The sequence below is a fragment of the Solanum pennellii genome, chromosome 10 (genome assembly GCF_001406875.1).
Source record: "Solanum pennellii chromosome 10, SPENNV200".
NCBI classification, from domain to species: domain Eukaryota; kingdom Viridiplantae; phylum Streptophyta; class Magnoliopsida; order Solanales; family Solanaceae; genus Solanum; species Solanum pennellii.
Window position 1 is genome coordinate 67,106,541 of NC_028646.1, and position 17,140 is coordinate 67,123,680.

Consider the following 17,140-nt stretch of genomic DNA (forward strand, 5'->3'; position numbering starts at 1 on the left):
ATAACAAGTTGATCACTCAAAAACTCTACAAATGTATCTATATATAACAACAGTCCCTACAACAAAATGCAGAATATAAATTTGTAAAAAAACTTACACATATTATTATAGACATGAATTTAAATATTAATAGGCTATCACCTTCTTGTTGCATGATGTCTTCAACGTATTCAACATTGAAAGGATTATGTGACTCTAAAAGTGTACCAGTTTGTTTGTCCTTATATGCATCAAGTTCTGACCAACTTGTCCGCTCAATTTTTTCAAAGAAACCACTGTCAAGGAGGTAAGAAGGTAGCATCCTTGATAATTTTTTTATCTCCTAAGAATATACTTGTTTCTTGTGCCTAAAGAAGAGTAATAGACGCGTATCAATCTATGATTTAATTCAATAATAGCTAGCACCCAACGAAAATTTCCATCATAATTAATCGGAATATAAACATCGTCCACAAGATGCCATGACAATTCAGCTGGTATTGAAAATCCTTTCATGACGTTGATTATTGACCTCTCATGTACAGATAGAGCTCCCGCATGATCAATGTGTTCTTGGTACTAATGTCATCATCAGCCTCATTGTTATAATACCTTTTATGGGTATTGTTGATATGTGTACTGAACTAACAATTGATTGTTGTATATCTATATTGATTCATGCTGCGAAGTTTTGATTTTTTACGAAGATAGTAAAAAACAACATCAATGTGCTACACAAAATATTATAAATATAATTATACATATTAAAAGAAAAATAAAGAAAATAAAATGTTAGATACTGAAAGTGGTATATGACATTGATATGTATATAACATCTATTAAATGAATGTATCATATACATTAAGATAACTATATATGATACATTTGCAGACACATGAAATTTACATATACATGTCAAATTTACCTGATCAGTCCAACAGTTTTTGGGCTGGGACATAATATAAAACCAATTTTTATTGGACGGATGTGTAACAAGATAATCCATCATTTCAAAAACCAATGAAGAGGCTCTTTCTCTGTACTTATCCTCTGATGCTTTCCTGTATTATTAAGTGTAAAGAAAAGATTTTATTTAAAAGTGGAACAAGAATTGTAATTTCAAAATTGAACAAATCCATTAAAAAGTATATAACTTACTTTTTAGCATGCGTTTTGAGAAGATCTGTAGTAACCCACTCAACAAACTCATCAATCAGATGTGACGGGGCTCGGTTTGTGATCTCACAACCTTCAAATAAAATATTTGGATGAATTACATCCTCCATGACCTTTTTTCCTTTTTCACTTGACCCAAATGAAGTTAAGTAAGGAGATTTGCAGCTTTTCGAAGGCATCTTGATACGTGCAAAAGGAGTATTTGTATCATTTTGGACAACAATCTCTGTGATTGAAATATCAATGGGTAATTGACTGTTTGAAAGCAAACTTAGTATGTTGTTTAACTCTTGTAGATTTGACGCACTAACCGGTTTAGCATGAATAGGCAATCTTCCTAGATCAACAATAAGTGTATTCATGACTTCTCGAATTTCAGATAATATTCTATAAGATGTTGCAGATCCTTTATGATTTAAATTGATAATTAAATAAGGTTTGACAATTCATGTGATATATAAATTATACATGAAACATAAATTAGTGATGTATCAAATATAACAGTATCTGGCATAGATTGATTGGTGTTGTGTTAAACTTTATATGAAGCATCTTCGTGTATTGTTTCTTTGAAGAAATGTTGAAGCATTTGTGCTGATGGATCATCCTGAATAATAACATATTGTACAATTTATGATACATTAAACAACAAAGAATCATATACAAAGGACTGTTAATGTATCAAGACAAATTACATCAAACTACGAATTACATATAGTAGGCAAACAATTTTAGTTATTTACACTGGTATGTATCTTGCAATGGAATGTCTCATATACACACATAATTAAAAATGTAAAGTATAATACACACCAAAGTTAAAAACACTACTGATGTAAACATTAATAATATGTATCATAATCATACAAGTAAATTGCATGTATCATGATGACGCAGTTTGATGTATCACTACAAAGTTGATGTATACTAATAGTCAATTTACGATGATAATGTTACCTTCTTATGCTCAGTTATTTCTGTAGTATGATGAATAATTGCATCTGAGGATTGAAGTTCTGAAACTTTCTTCATTTCTTTCTGATTCTCCAATATATCTTCAGTTTATATTTCTTAACATGTTTTTTTTCAAACAAAATATGTTACTGATAAATTATATAATTGGATCTACACAATGAATAAAGTAAAATAAAAATCTAATCTTTAACATCAAAATCAGATACACCAATGCTTTGATCATTATTGGCAAAATTCATTTGTATCAGTGAGGTTGGTTGTTGATCAAACTTAAAGGTACTTGTTTGATGTGCATAATTACCTTCTTTATCGGAAACTTCAACCATGTACGACGTAGACTTGCCGCGCATCTCCTTCATGAATTAAGTTTGTAACATAATAACCAATGAAAGTTAAAACACACAAACAAAACACATATATAATGCACTACCTTTGGTTGTTGGTTGTCCTCCCTATTTCTAGAATTCATCATCTCAGAGTGATTTGTCTTTATCAAATTCAGAAGATACTCAAATTTACTATCAACTTATTAAAAATACTTGACATTCAGTTTTATATTTAACATAAAAAAGATTGATATCATTACTTACTTATTTCTTCATATGTTGTTTGAGTTCTTCAATATCGGAATATACAAACTTATTTTTTTGGACTTGTGAAGAGACATGAACAAAAGACACATTAGTAGGCGAGGTAGGTGCTTCATCTGGCATTTAGCATGACTTATTAATGACGGCCTTAATTTCTCTAAAGATTTAGGTTCCGATAACTTTGTCTTAGGTGTATCAATTTTCTTTCTCCTTTTGGGTGGTGGTGGAGATGATGTACCAGACACACATGATGATTTTTCAATAAATGACCAGGAGGGCTTGTAGAGAAATTCTCAATGTCACAATCAGGAGCACCCCCTAGAAGTAACATGGCGTACTTGACCTCTCAGAGGTCTTATACAAGCCAATAGTTATCATTCATCGCATTGTCATAGTAAATTTAGCGGAAAATCTAAAAACTTTTCATAGCACATCATATGCTAGAAACTTCACTTCATATATATAAAATATCATAAAACATACTTAGACTCTAAGTCTCTTTGCCATCTTAGACTCAACAACTTTAGAGTATATTAGGGACACAACCCTTAAAACATAAGGCATAACTATACAACATTTAAACACTTTAGAGTAAGGACATGACATTAGGGAACCTTGAACTTAAGGATTCCTTTCCTTGAACTTGAGAATCATCTATCAAACTCTCCACCATTTTAGACATCCTTTAAGCATCCATAACCTACACTTTGTGTAAAAAGTAGAGAAGAATGGGATTAGTACAAGAATGCACTAAGTATGGAAACCAAGCAAAAACATGCATTTAAAAAAGACATTTTCTTGAAAACATACTTCATGCCTTTTTGAGTAAATCTTTATAAAACCTCTAGACAATTGCATATATATCATTCACATACTTCATATAGACATATTCAAAGGTCAAACATCATATAAAATAACATATAGAATTTATGATATTTTGAAGTCACATTACAATGAGTTCTTTTCCTTCTTTACAGTGAACTATCTTTTCTTTCAGTCATTAACCTCCCAAGTAACCCCCCGTGATACTTGGTGCAATGCATCACCTTAAGGCCACAAGGAGACATACATATAACCTACATAATCCAACACATATCATCAAATAAACATAATATATCAAAGACACATTTAAGTCAAGATTCCTTGGAATTTATAGTAAGCTACTTCAATTTGTACATATTTTTAATTCTTTTCATATACGTCATTATAAGACCTTGTTCATGACCCCAATCTTAGTCTACTAGCACAATTTACATGTGAATCCCAGAGCCTCACACATACTTAGTGAAACCTTCATGAGACCACACATAAGCATAATCATACACATTACGCCACCTCCCTAGGACTTCCTAAGGATCTACTTGTGCAATGTATAGATGGGTTCATTACTTCCACCTATCCTAAGTAACCTCCCTTAAGTCATCCTAGTTGGGATCCTAGTCATTTACTTCCATTGTCCATTTTACTTTAGGGAAACTATAGTCTTAATCAACACTAAAAACATGGGTTCTAAACATGGAATTTGATGTTCATCCTCTCACACCAAAAGAGGGTGCCTTACTTGCCAAGGTAAGACATGAGTATCATGCTAGCATATTAGCTGATATCACATTTCTAGATCCTATATAGCAAGCATAGTTTATGGAACTTGGGGCATCATGGAAACATCAACTCTAACACCCTTTCGGGTCATGAGGCTATCCACCCCATGAGGTCTATGGTGACCTACCTTCCTACAATGGGAAGGGACACCCCTCTTCTTCAAGTTTACTCGGTGCTAAGCTAAGTTCCCTTTATTAAAAAGCCTTTATTAGCATTTCTATATAAAAACATAGGCTTAGTAGATTGACTCCCTATATGCTTAGCTCATAGGTCATAGATAAGAAGTGCTTTCATCAACCTATATCATGTGAGAAACCCTTTCACATGGACATAGCATATAACATTAACACTATCTAGTTTAGGATACACTTGATCACACCTTTCAAGGCTCCTCTATTGACTAGATCATCATTCATGTGTGTGTATACTTAAATGTGAGCAAACCTTTCACATAACACATTAAGGTCACACATGTTCATACATCAATGCATAAGTCTATAGGTATAACTATATGATCAATCCCTTTCATATAAACCCACTAAAACGCTATGCACATTCATACTTCACCATATCATATAATTCATATTCATAACATGCCAATACATCACTTTCATGTACATAGAAACCAAACCTAGGAACTATCGTAACAAGGTACACATGTGCAATGCATAGACAAGGTCCCATACCCTTGCCCACACTAGTAAACCTATCAAGTCATCCTAGTTAAGAAAACACATATCATACTTTCATAGACATAAGCTTAACATGCATAGTAGTATATACTAGTGAATATGAGAACCACCTTTCATTTAGACACCATGACCTATACTATTTGTAACATGCATGTAAAGTGAGGGTGTATGTACATTGGTCAACATGATCACATAATGGCTATCAACAACACATTAAGGCAGCCACCCTCTTAGACCATAATACTCTTTCAAGCATAGACCACACAACACACAATAGAATGGGAGACAAGTCAACTTCATATTACACTTAAGACTCCGAACTTGTGCTATTCGTGCATTCACATAGGTGTACATAGGTAAGGGATTATTAACCATTTTAACTCATCAATGACAACACCTATACTTTAACCTAACATAGATATACACATGCTTATACAATAGCCATACAACCTAAATCACAACTAGCATAGGAAAGTAGGCTTAAGATTCACATAGTGTGATCATCATAACCCCATATTCATATATTCATAAATTTGGCTTCAAGGCCATGGTCAACACATATCCAATGAAAATAAAGTAAACACCGCCACCATAAGTGGACCATACCACACAATGTCATACAAGTCTTCATCAACTATATTAATATAGAAGAGTAGAGGAGATAAACATTCTTACCAATTTCTCACCCTGTGATCATCATTAATAAATACACCCTTTCATCAATAATACATGTACAGGGCAGTAGCTAAATGTATTTTAAGCATGAGAGAAACCATGTACAATTCGTTACAAGATCTAGTGCAAAACATTACCATTGTTCAAGAGAATAGATAAGCATAGACACCAATAAATTTCCCTAGTCTTGTTTATCAATCAAGATTCATCAATAATGTACATTTAGGGCGGTAGCTATATACATATAAATCGAGTCTAAATCATGCTACATGAAATCTCGAACTTAGGTCATATCATGTAAATAACGTTATCAACCCATAGACTTAGAGAACCTAGATTAATTCATGTAAAATTTATTTAACTTGATCATCAAGGATTTATACCCACAATTCATGCATAATATCAACTTAAGGCAGTAGTTACAATGATTCTTTGTATAATTGAAATCCTACACAATTGTTATAATCGGAATCACTGTAACACATAAAAACATAGGATATTCATGCTCAAATCTTCATACATTGATCCTCATGGATCCTTCATCATCAATTTATCATTAATTCATATAAATAACAGTAGATATTGACAATTCAACGTAAGAGAATCACAATTCAACCATTAACAAGCCATGATCACAAAGCCTATGCAAGGACTAAATCGATTTTGGGAAGGAACATGGGTTCATAATGAAATTGAATTAAAATTACGTTAAAACCAATACATTAACATCAAATTATCATGATTTAACCATTTAAAACGGTTTTAGAAATGAACCCATGGCTAGATCGAAGAAGAAGAACTTTGATCATAAAACTTCTATGAAAACTTGAGATTAACTCTCATAGTGAAAGATTACTTAGAAATGAAGGATCACCACACCTTTATATACATGAAAAACTCTCAAAATTGGTGAAGAACCCATGAGAATCCAATCTACAAGATGTTCTTGAGCTTCAACAACAATGGAGGTTTCTAGTGAGAATTGGTTTTGGAGGGAAGATTTAATTTGAGCGACTGGGATTGTGAATGGGTTGGTAACATTTTAGATTACTTATATACACCCAAAAATAGATAAATAAATCAATTAGTGTCAGCTTAGTACGTGGGGTGAATTTTTCATTCACCCCTTTAATGAGGCAGTCGCATGGAATCAGTTGCAGGCCACCATTGACACTACAAAGATAAGAATACTACCCTCAATTCTAAGGGAAACATCAATTCCACAACATCAAGGGACTCACAACACAATAAGAAGTTAGAAACAAATTTACGACTCATCATGCCATAAGACTCTCATTCATTATTCCAAACAGTAATTTTTCTTTTTACATTCATTATCATGCTCATATACATCAATTTTATACACATTTCAACAACTTCCAATCAAAGAACAATTTAGTCGATTTACCAAAAATATTATAGTAAGCTGCCTAGCATTACAGTGAGCATGCTTCAAAATTCCAAAAAATAAAACGTTTACGCAATTGATGGGAAAAACATGACAACATGGGATACTAAACTTTGCCAAGACAAGCATACTATCATCACACGTAGGATAAAGTCTATACAAAGGACTTCAATCTATACTAGGCAACTTATCAAGGGCCACATGTATAGCAAGGGAAACATTTAACACTTTTAAGAACCTATACATAGGGTATCATGCTTCCATAGGTAGTCACTACGCATTTCAAGTTCAAATCATAGTATTAGGCTACTTTTATGTAAAACCATATAGGAACACAACATTCTAAAAGAATTCATTTTAATCATAAAAACTTCTAACATGCTTTAACTATATCATGACATACATTTCTCAAACATACCATACTGTTTCACATAAATTTCATATATAGCCATAATTGGCATCAGATCATCAAAACATGCCAAAATTCCACCTTCACACATACTTATTAAACCATAAAACCAAGATAATCATTTAAACTCACCTTTTCTCCCTCAAGCATAGAGAACAATCTCATCCAAGCAATCACATCTAAAAAGACCACCGGTCAAGAAAACATAGGAGAGAGATCTTATAGAGTTAAGTTCTATGGCACGATATGAGAAGGATGAAGAAGAGAAACTCTATCTTCGAATAGCCTCTCGTACCATTTGCTGTGTCGCGACTCACCACCAATGATACAAGACTCTATTAGACGTGGCAATATGAGACTTCTTGGACCCTAAACCACTTTTAAAACCTCATGATCTGATACCACGTTTGTCACATTCGGGGAGCACCCCCTAGAAGTAACATGGCGTACTTGACCTCTCGGAGGTCTTATACAAGCCCATAGTTATCATTCATCACATTGTCATAGTAAATTTAGCGAAAAATTTAAAAACTTTTCATAGCACATCATATGCTAGAAACTTCACTTCATATATATAAAATATCATAAAACATACTTAGACTCTAAGTATCTTTGCCATATTAGACTCAACAACTTTAGAGTATATTAGGGACGCAACCCTTAAAACATAAGGCATAACTATACAACATTTAAACACTTTAGAGTAAGGACATGACATTAGGAAATCCTTGAACTTAAGGATTTTTTTCCTTGAGCTAGGGAATCATCTGTCAAGCTCTCCACCATTTAAGACATCCTTTATGAATTCATAACCTACACTTTGTGTAAAAATTAGAGAAGAATGAGATTAGTACAAGAATGCACTAAGTATGACAACAATGCAAAAAACATGCATTAAAAGGGACATTTTCTTGAAAACATACTTCATACCTTTTTGAGTAAATCTTTATAAAACCTTTATACAATTGCATATATATCATTCACATACTTCATATAGACATATTCAAAGGTCAAACATCATATAAAATCACATATAGAATTTATGACATTTTCAAGTCACATTACATTGAGTTCTTTTCCTTCTTTACAGTGAACTATATCTTTTCTTTTAGTCATTAACCTCCCAAGTAACCCCCTATTGATACTTGGTGCAATGCATCACCTTAAGGCCACAAGGAGACATACATATAACCTACCTAAGCCAACACATATCATAAAATAATCATAATATATCAAAGACACATTTAAGTCAAGATTCCTTGGACTTTACAGTAAGCTACTTCAATTTGTACATATTTTTACTTCTTTTCATATACGTCATTATAAGACCTTGTTCATGACCCCAATCTTAGTCTACCAGTGCAATGTACATGTGAAGCCCCGTAACCCCACACGTACTTAGTAGACCCTTCATGAGACCACAAACCATATCATTTCATATATCAACATAACAAGTAAAGGCAACTTCATCCAAGCTAGATAAGACCTGCATCATATAGTCATTAAGACCAATATCATGCATATAGGGGACAAGTTCACATCATTTAGACTTATACCATGCACATGTTCATAAAAAGTAGACAATCACTACAACGTCATGCATAAAGACATAAGCATAATCATACACATTAGGCCACCTCCCTAGGACTTCCTAAGGAGCTACTTGTGCAATGTCTAGATGAGTTCATTACTTTCACCTATCCTAAGTAACCTCCCTTAATTCATCCTAGTTAGGATCCTACTCATTTACTTTCATTGTCCATTTTACTTTAGAAAAACTGTAGCCTTAACAGACACTAAGACCATTGGTGCTAAACATGGAATTTGATGTCATCCCCTTACACCAAAAAATGGTGTCTTACTTGCCAAGGTAAGACATGAGTATCATGCTAGCATATTCGGTGATATCACATTTCCAGATCCAATGTGGCAAGCATAGTTTATGGAACTTGGGGAAATCATGGAAATATCAACTCTAACACCCTTTTAGGTCATGAGGCTATCCACCCCGTGAGGTCTATAGTGACCTACCTTCCTACAACGGGAAGGGACACCCCTCATCTTAAGTTCTCTCGGTTTTAAGCTAAGTTCCCTCATTTATTATCATTTCTTTATAAAAACATAGTCTTAGGAGATTGACTCCCTATATGCTTAGCTCATAGGTCATAGATAAGAAGTGCTTTCATCAACCTTTATCATGTGAGAAACCCTTTCACATGGACATAACATATATCATTAAAACTATCTTTTTTAGGATACACTTGATCACTCCTTTCAAGGCTCCTCTATTGACTAGATCATCATTCATGTGTGTGTGTATACTTAAATGTGAGCAAACCTTTCACATAAAATATTAAGGTCAAACATGTTCATACATCAATGCATAAGTCTATAGGTATAACTATATGATCAATCCCTTTCATATAAACCCACTAAAACACTATGCACATTCATACTTCACCATATCATATAATTAATATTCATAACATGCCAATACATTCACTTTCATGTACATAGAAACCAAACCTAGGAACTATCGTAACAAGGTACACATGTGCAATGCATAGAGAAGGTTCCATACCCTTGCCCACACTAGTACACCTATCAAGTCATCCTAGTTAAGAAAACACATATCATACTTTCATAGACATAAGCTTAACATGCATAGTAGTAAATACTAGTGAATATGAGAACCACCTTTCATTTAGACATTATGACATATACTACTTGTAACATGCATGTAAAGTGAGAGTGTATGTACATTGGTCAACATGATCACATAATGGCTATTTAAACACATTAAGGCAGTCACCCTCTAAGACCATAATACTCTTTCAATCATAGACCACACAATACACAACAGCATAGGAGACAAGTCAACTTCATATTACACTTAACACACCTAACTTGTGCTATTCATGCATTCACATAGGGGTACATATGTAAGGGATTATTAACCATTTTAACTCATCAATGACAGCACCTGTACTTTACCCTAACATAGATATACACATGTTTATACAATAGCCATACAACTTAAATCACAACTAACATAGGAAAGTAGGCATAAGTTTCACATAGTTTGATCATCATAACCCCGTATTCATATATTCATCAATTTTCCTTCAAGGCCATGGTCAACACATATATAATGACAATAAAGTAAATACCGCCACCATAAGTGGACCATACCACACAATGTCATACAAGGCTTCATCAACTACATTAATATAAAAAAGTAGAGGAGATAAGCATTCTTACCAATTTCTCACCCTTTGATGATCATTAATCAATTCACCCTTTCATCAATAATACATGTATAAGGCAGTATCTAAATGTATTTTAATCATGAGAGAAACCATGTACAATTCGTTACAAGATCTAGTGCAAAACATTACCATTGTTCTAGAGAATAGATAGTCATAGACACCAATCAATTTCCTTAGTCTTGTTTATCAATAAAGATTCATCAATAATGTACATTTAGGGCAGTATCTAGATAGATGTAAATCGTGTCTAAATCATGCTTCATGAAATCTCGAACTTAGGTCATATCATGTACATAACGTTATCAACCCATAGACTTAGAGAACCTAGATTAATTCGTGTAAAATTTAATTTAATTTGATTATCAAGGATTTATACTCACAATTCATGCATAATATCAACTTAAGGCAGTAATTACAATGATGCTTTGTATAATTGAAATCCTACACAATTATTATAATCGAAATCACTGTAACACATAGAAACATAGGCTATTCATGCTCAAATCTTCATACATTGATCATCATGGATCCTTCATCATCAATTCATCATTAATTCATATAAATAACAGTAGATATAGACAATTCAACTTAAGAGAATGACAATTCAACCATTAACAAGTCATGATCACAAAGCCTATGCAAGGACTAAATCAATTTTGGGAAGGATAATGGGTTCATAATTAAATTGAATTAAAATCACGTTAAAACCAATACATTAACATCAATTCATCGTGATTTAACCATTTAAAACGGTTTTAGAAATGAACCCATGGCTAGATCGAAGAAGAAGAACTTTGATCATAAAACTTCTATGAAAACTTGAGATTAACTCTCATAGTGAAATGTTACTTAGAAATTAAGGATCACCATACCTTTATCTACATGAAAATCTCTAAAAATTGGTGAAGAACCCATGAGAATCCAATCTACAAGATGTTCTTGAGCTTCAACAACAATGGAGGTTTCTAGTGAGAATTGGTTTTGGAGGGAAGATTTAATTTGAGTGACTGGGATTGTGAATGGGTTGGTCACATTTTAGATTACTTATATACACCCAAAAATAGATAAATAAATCAATTAGTGTCAGCTTAGTACGTGGGGTGAATTTTTCATTCACCCCTTTTATAAGGCAGTCGCATGGAATCAGTACCATCGACGGCCTGTAGGTCCAGGGCCGTCTGTGGCTTCAGTCGATTGGACCTTGTCCTGTTCTTAGGTTGAGACTCTCCTAGGTTAAGTTTCCATCGATGATACCCCACCAACAATCCGTTGGTCAACCAACTGGGCGTCGTTTGGGCTCGTCCATTGACACTGCCAAGGCAGTGTCTCGACAGCCTTATGTCCTTCTTGTTGCCCTTTTGTGGGGACCTTTAGAAGTCGTACCCGGATATTTCCAATGTAAATACAAACCTTAACAAGTTGTAGACCTCCCACATCAGTTTCACCCAAAATACACGTAATAGTCCAGACCAGCTAGGCCCCATAAGACATATTTGGAAGTCAGGTAAGTCAAGGGCTTCCACTTTATTTGGTATGGGTACAATGTTTGAACATGCATTCTGTATTTTAAATGGTTTAATTTTATGACAATATTATGTATCATAAAAAAATTGTTATTTACAACAAAAATTAGAAAGTTTATTTAAAAACTGTTATTTGCAAATTTAAAAGTAATGTTACCTCAGAGAAAATGATGGACATAATCTTTTCATATTTTGGCTTCACATCCACGACCGTCCAATTATAAATTTTGGGAATACCATTCGCTACTTTAACAACAAACTCTGAATTTAGACTAGATGCACATTCGTAAGTCCGTACGTTGAGTGCATAAGGAATACCAAATAAGTGATACATCTGTTTGCTTTGGTTGAAGTCTTGACTGAGTGATGTAATTAACTTATCAAATGCAATCTGACCCAAGGATACAATTCATACCTACCATCTTCGACCATTATAAATTCTTTGATCCATATGAAGGTCTCACCAAGATGTCATAACATAAAAATATTGATAAAGTATAAGATTGTCAACTGAACGGCATCCTGTGTGGTCTCCCAGTTCCTCATTACAAATGTTGTATCAAACGACTCTTGGTTACACCTGCAGTCGAATCAGGGAAATATCTTTGTAATAACCATCTCGGAGTAGATTTTGGATATAAAAAATTCTTAACATTTTCTTTGCATTTAAGGCCAGTTACAATGGCAAATTCCTTTATACTAAATTGCTATACAATCCCGTTAGCATGACGAACATGTAATACATCTTTGTTCTCTTGTTGAACCTCTAATAACAACAAACACTTAGTAATCTAACCCTGGAAATTACATTTTGGAATGTTCAAATATGGCCAAAAATTGTATTCTTGAACATTTCAATGCCTTCAGCCTTTATGGACTTTTTGATTTCATTCACAAAATCAAAATTAAATGTTGCTCCAAATCTCAATGGATGTGCTGGTAATTTTTTTTTGATAACATAATTCATGCCCTGTTTATACAAAAAAAATAAAAAATAAAATTGTAGTTGTCTAATCTCAAACACATCATGTAATGGAGAGTGAATGATACATTGAAGATAATCTGTATATTTAGTAAATACATCATGATTTTATAGTGACATCATCTCAAACCCATGGTCAAATGCATAACATACATGAGTAATTAACATCAGTCCAACCAACCAAATACTTTAATTGTTATGAGAAACAAACTTTAAAGGACACTAACAATATATTGTACATGAATTTCATTCACATATACCAATTACATATATGTATAGGACAGTTGAATTATATGAATATATATGATACATCATATGCATGGACAAACAAAATCATTATCAGATACACCATCAAAACATTATAACAACGAAAGATACATTAATGGAGCAATATATGCATCTGATACACCTTCAAAAATGTGCAACACATGATGTTTTTACTGAATTTGAAATTAACATGATTGAAGATACATGAATGGTAAAATTAGTGAATCTGCCTTCATTGTTAAATGACTCTTAATTCGATTTCACAAACACATGCATCAATGTAAAACTAGGGTTTTAATGTAGTATCAGCAAAACACAAAATTAATCATTACAAATCGATATTGTTCTTACATATGAAAAGATTGAATTGATAAGTAATGTATCTTCATTATTAATGAATTTAAATTATTTCTGTCCAAACACAACCAACACTAGAACAAAATCATAAAAATATAAAAGTTTGTTTAAACACATACCTTAGGAAGTGTGGGTCGGGAAACAACATGTCACTTTTCTTCCCCCTTATTGGGGGGGTTTCTTCAAAAATTTTTTGGCTTGACAACACTCTTGTCCTTCATCGCTAATGGGTCATACAATCGCTTGGATCTGTTCTCGACCCACATTTCATCATGAGAATTATATGTACGATTAGCATTAGTATGAGAAACTCCAACGCCATGAGATGGACCCTGTTCCATATATATCAGTAAAAAGCACGAAGAAGACAACAATGGAGAATAATATTCTTAAACTTGAGGGAGACTCCTACTGAAAATCAAATGGATTTGAAATTTATAACTACTAAGGAAGTGGAGAGATTTTAAAAATAAAATGGAAGAGTGTATTTGGTAATAGAAAATGTGTGTGTTGGTTGAAAAAAAGGAGTAAATTTGAAATGAAAAATGTGGGTATTGACTGCAAAAAAGGTGAAAAATCTTTATGTATCTTACAGATATTATTAATTGGGGGAAATAAGGGATTTTTGAAAATTTTGAAATAAGTAGGGATAAATAGATATTAAAGTAAGTAAAGAGTGTAGTGAAGTAATTTGTCCTATTATTAAACTATTGTCTATAACCAGAATGTTATTTAAATTTGGGATAATGCACAAGTACCTCCTCAACCTATTTTCGAAATTTCAGAGACACACTTATACTATACTAAGGTCCTATTACCCCTTGAACTTATTTTATTAATAATTTTCTACCCATTTTTACCCTACGTGACACTATTTTATGGGTCCAACGCTGGTTGACTTTTTTCAAGCTAGTGCCACGTAGGTCGAAAAGGGTTAGAAAATTACTTATAAAATAAGTTCAGGAGGGGTAATAGATTCTTAGTATAGTATAAGTGTGTCTCTGAGATTTCAGGCATAGATTGAGGGGGTACTTGTGAATTTTCCCTTTAAATTTTGCTTAGATATTATATAAAAATTCAATCAAAATAAATTAATTTGATTCTTTTTATGATATAATTAAAATTAAATTGAAATCATTACAAAAATGAAAAAAAATATTATCAAAAAGTATATTTAAACGCGTTTTCTGACATGGAAAAAAATTGTGAACTACAAAAAGTTTTTTTCTTTAGATAAATAATATATTTATTTTTTTCACGTGGGATGTTTAAGTCACAAAATTCAAAGATATTTTAATATATTTGATATTATTTTAATTTAGGACCATAAATTTAAAAAAAGTAGTTTTTTAAATTTTGTATCAAGTCAAACTAAATTATTATTTTTTAAATAGTGGAAGTATAATCTTAAGGTATGTTCTATTCGAAGGGAATAAAAAAATTGTAATTTTCTCATATTCTGTTAATAAAAAGATTTATAAAATATTTTCTTTACGAAAACAAGTTTCTTAAAATGAGAAAATGACTTGATATTGATTGTTTTAATTTTTTCTCCCTTCAACACACTTCATCTTCAGCTCAACCCTCATACCCCTTCCACGCACACGACACTTACGAGTTACGACTCATTTGCTTTCATGAACATCAAAATGTCTGAATTTGAATTTGCATCTGAATATTAAGATGTTGCATTGAGATCTTAATACTAAGTAGTGAATTTGTTTGTTTTCTCAACATCTAAATGTATGAAGATTGTTTTTTTTTGTAAATACATCAAATCCCCTTTGAACTTGGCAACAAAACTTACTTTAGTACTTTAACTATACGGGCGTTTAAATACTGTCACAACCCAAATTCACAAGTCATGACGACACCTATGTTCCCAACGAATAGGTAAGTTAACCCAACATATTTTATCAAACTTAACTAACTAATGAGTAAAAAGGTAAAAACCATTAGAAAAAATCACCAACACTGAGTTCCTTATAAGTACGAAATACGGAAAATAAGACCCAAGAAAAAATGTCATAAGTACAAGTAGCTTCTAAAATACGATGTAAGTCTGATACTAAAATGACAAATTCAACATAAGGAATATCCTGTCACAATACTAAAATAACATACTAACTGAAAGATAGAGGGAGGTGTGGGCCACAGAACAACCAAGCAGCTCACACAACTCCAAGACACTCCAAGCTCGGACTCAAAAAGCTCCACCAGATGTCCTCATAAGTGAAATCAAATCTGCACCATAAAAGAGTGCAACAAGTGTAGTATGAGTACGAAACCACATGTATCAATGTATCTCATTGACCGACAACGAAGAAGTAGTGATGGGAGTTTATACAAGAAAATACGTTCTTTACTTATACAAGTCTATAATATATTTACCAGTCAAGTTTCATCAAATAGAGGTAATCAAAATCAAACACTTCCCAACCACCAATAAAAACACATAATCATAAGATTGAAAGCTGTCATGAAATTCAATGCAATATGATACCATGGAATGATATGTCTCAGAATACCCAGTACTCTCTCAACCGTATATACATGATACTCCTCAAAAATACATCATGAGTTCAAGACCCAGGGGGGACTCGCGAGGTCCATAAACTGACATAGACGATATCCATGTGTCCGTGTTGACGATCTCAACGCGATATCATAAAATCAAATAATTTTCGCACGGATGATCTCCACGTGCCTAAATTATAGTCTTAACATCTCACCATCCTTAGCACGGGCGATCTCCACGTGCCCAACTTATACTTAACATCATGTCAATGCATGTGCATAATATGATTTCACATAAAGGGGATGATGGTGCATGTCAATCAAATCAAATATCAGCATAATACATAACCACCTCAACTATCACAACTATACGGGTTCAAATAAGAACACAATCACACATAATAAATCAGTCATATATCAGCTAATACCCATATGTTTTGGCATTCTCGGATTACAACTCGCATACTATAAATAAACTTTCCCTTTATATCACTAGTACTTGTACCAATGCCCGTCACACCATCAGTATGAGACTCCCATCTTTTGCCCTTACCCATTGTCTATTCCATTTTTAATCTTTAATTAGGAAAATGTTCTTCAACGAAGTCTAAAAGTCTTAACATACCTTAAATACCGAACTCGTGCCACGAATCTTAAAGATTTTTTCTTTCCTTTTCGCGAAGTTTTGGAACGTTCCCAATCTACCAATTGTGAAATAT